Raw genomic sequence first — 3,918 nt, 5'->3', positions numbered from 1 at the left:
GTGTTTAAACTGAAGAAGTGACGTTCTGCATCCCTGGGCTTTATTTAGCTCAACCTGTGTAGAAGCTGTAGTACATGTGGTATCAAGCGACTGGTTTTCATGAATCATTAAAGGAAAGCAATTACGTGTATTTCCCAAAATGTCAATCTATTCCTTTAACAAGCCGCTTTGGCACAACTTATCAGCGTTAGTGAACGAATTAGCCGCTAATTCTGTTAGCATTATGAGGATAAAATGTGGCTGGGGTGTGACGTGTTAAATTTGGTCAGTGGCCTTGGCTTCTATTACTGTCTGTATGAGATGCACCGGGCTTTTAACCCACGCCAATATAATCCCATTTGTGGCAATAACATAGTATAAAGAGACATGTGATGGTGTCCAACCAAAATTCAAGGTCTCCCAAGTGGGCCCACCCCCAGACCTTGTTTTAAAGTGTTCAGAACGTTGGGTAGATCGATGAAAGCAGATTTAAAACAATACAACACTAGATATACAATATAGATTTAATGCTGGCTCCTAATTTTGCTGCTTGTTTTTATCTGCTAGCTTAACATCTGATATTGACAGAGTACAAGATCATATCTGTTGTCAGATCTCGAGTGTGTGTTGCTGAGACAGAGACAGGTCTCAAACAATGTAAATTTTCTACTAATTTGTCTGTCTGAGAAACGTCATTTCAGTGTCAGAATGTTGAGAAGATATGTGGCTTGTGAAAAATGGTTACTTTGGTGTCTTTTGGGCGACAGAATCAGTCGTAATCTGTGCTCACGTTCACTTCTCCCATTGGAGTAAATCGACTCTGGACCGCTACTAGTTTCCTGAAGGGGCGGGGCAGTGGCAAAACCCATGTGATACAGATACAGGAAATAAATCTATCGTAAGCCATCTTGTTTGTCAGTGGTCACAAGCTTACGTCATGTAACGTAACCATCAACATACATACTCATTAAGTTACTGTAACAAACCGTGATTGTCTTTCCAAACCTTACCATGTAGGTTTGGTAGCAAAACCTTAGTTTCCTGTGAACATGAATGTTCATTTTGCGTGTTGCATGTACCGAATGGACATTGACACGAGCATTGACATGTCCTAAACCAGTGGTTCCCAACTGGTTCACCCATGGGGTCCAGATTCCTTTTTAGTCATTAGTTCAGGGTCCACACAGTTTAATATATTCAGCATCATACTTGTGTTTGGCCATGTGGTCGAGCTACTTTGCTGTCTCTGTACTGTATTTGTCAATTAGTCACTCAATCTACAACAGGAAGTGGCACTTCAAAGTAAAAGCTCTGTGCTGGAAATTTACTGTACCTCAAAATGAAGTATGTTTTTTACAGACTTGTCAAGTTTGCGAGTCACTTGCGGTCCATTCAGAATGGACCTGCGACCCACTTTTGGACAAGGACCCACCAGATGGGATCCACTGTCCTAAACTGAAGCTGGATGTGTACCTAGAGCATCATAGTTTGAGGTGTAAGGTGATTACCAAGCTGCTGTATTTGATGGGTTGGGAGTGAGAGCATGGTGACGTCACTCCTGCTAAATCAAAAACATTCTCCTGGTTCAGTTTTAATAGGAGCAAGACATATTGTTGTTTATGACTCGTGCATTCTTGGCTCTTTTAGGCTCATACCGTGGCTCTCCGTGCTGTAATAAAAATTGTCATGGTAACAAGAGGAAGGTCCTCTCCTCTGGAGTTGACAGAAAGATAAATTAACTTTAATGAGAAGAGATGAGTTCATCTTTCAGCAACAGCTCACACACACGTTAGAGGCTGATATCAGCCGTCTTCTGCAGCACACTGTGGAGGAATTGATTTCCAGAGCTGCAGTCGAGACATGCAGCAGCCTAGTTTATCATGTTTGTCTTACTGAATCAATAAACCACTCTTCCATTTCATGAATAGTTATTCTGTCGCCTGACATTTGACGGTAAATCAACCTCGACGAGGCTGTTATTAGCTGTTTCCAACCCTTTGGATGTATCTACACAATTAGTCGGGATCATTACGTACTGAAGCATCTGTATTTGTGGCTCTGCTGGGAGATCAGGCCGGGGTCTAAAAATGATCACTAAATTAAAGCGCCCCGCTGACAGCCGTGTCAAAAGCACCAAGATTGCTCTGAATATTCTGAAAAGCCGGGTGGCCTCTTTTCTTAAATCCCGCTGGCTGAAACCCCAAAAGGGCCCGTTCCTCATCCTCATTGCGGTGTCTCTGAAATGAGTCGACAGAGGATCATCCACCCTCTAAAGCGTCCACGCTCATTCAGACTCACAGCAGGTGTTTTTATTCACCGAAACAAACTCAGTTACTTATATAAAGAGAAGAATGGAGGAATTGACGAGTGGTTTGCTGCTTTTTCAGCACTTAAAAGAAAGTGTTTTTTGTGAAGGACTCAGGTTTTATACAAGGTTGACACAACAACACCTGTTTAATATAATGTAATCCACTGCAACGTCCCTACAATAAATCCTACCTTTGTATAGCGAGTAGAGTGTTGATTAGATTGTTTGGTGATTTCCACGGCCAAAGTTTGTGGTAATATGTTGGATTGCATTGTAATTTAATTCCTAACCATGGCATGTAGACTGAGCATTTGATTTAGAATATATTCTAAACATATTGTATGATGCAGTATATTTTTGCACAATATGTTCCGAGTAGTTGGAGCCCTATTTCCTGTTAATTTCGTCTGTTTTTTATTCATTTTGGTGGAAGTATAAGCTATAATGGCTGAGGGCACAAAACTTGTTCTTGCAGAACAGTTGTCTATCGAGGGAAGGAGGATGGGTTGTGGGGTGGCAGGGCTTGTGTGCTATGGTCAGTGCTCTGCAAGTGGTGGTGGTGGTGTCAATGAGAGCTGGCAGGTTAGGGGTGGGGAGGTTGTTGTGTCTATTGGGAGGATGGGTTCAATAATGCTGGGGTACAGTAGGAGATGGAGGTGAGGTTTGACTAAGAGAGCGCTTAATTTGTGGATGGCAGAGAGTTCTTGTTGGCAGCGTTTATGGATGTCTGTGGTGTGGTCATCAAAGCTCCGTTTATTGTCCAGGGTGATGCCGTGATGAAGCTCTCCAATACCTCCACTGGTTGGCAACTGATGGATGTTTGGTAAAGAGGGGTGGTGAGTTTATTGCAATGCTGGGTGTCAAAGAAAAGGTTTCGTCTCTCTGATGCTGAGAAGGAGGCGACTGTACACCACTGGGTGAAGTGGGCCACTGAGTAGGCATCTGTAGTATGTATCGAACTCGAAAAATTTCAAGTCTGAAGTTCAAGACAACAAATACAAAAATATGAATGGAGAATACTGACATCAGTACCACCCTGAGTGTACTTTACCGTTTCCTCTCGTCATTTCTGTACCTTGTGAAGACAGTGTCTTTGTACCTCTGTCTGATATCTTTACTTTGATTTCACCCAGTGCATTCCACAAAATCACCCCACAAATTGATATGCAAATACTCTTCAGAGTGATGTGAAAACAACGTTGTTTCAGATTAAATCTACCTCTTAAATTGTACCCCCCTCTCTGTCTAAGAGCATTTTTGTATGTCGCCAGGAAGTAAGTTATTTCCTGCTTTGTACATGACTTGAGCTGTTAAAAAATCCACCAGCTCCATATTTTTCAGTTCATGTGACTTATGGAATTATAATAAAATAAAAAAAAGATGATATATTAAAAAATTCAAATAATAATTGCACCTGTCCTTACATAATTCTCAAAGTCAAAATGTTAGTGTGGGCACCCAGAAAATGATTTGTATTATACTTCCTTGTTCAATCTTGCAGAAAGTACACTTGCTATCCACATCTGAAAACACTGAATTATACATGTTTGCTCGACAGATTTTGTGAAATATTTTCAGATTAATTTTTCTAATTTTATTTGTGATGCAGAATCCAAAAGGAACAAGCCATA

Source organism: Epinephelus moara, chromosome 23 (genome assembly GCF_006386435.1).
Source record: "Epinephelus moara isolate mb chromosome 23, YSFRI_EMoa_1.0, whole genome shotgun sequence".
Taxonomy (NCBI): domain Eukaryota; kingdom Metazoa; phylum Chordata; class Actinopteri; order Perciformes; family Serranidae; genus Epinephelus; species Epinephelus moara.
This window is presented reverse-complemented; position numbering follows the sequence as displayed.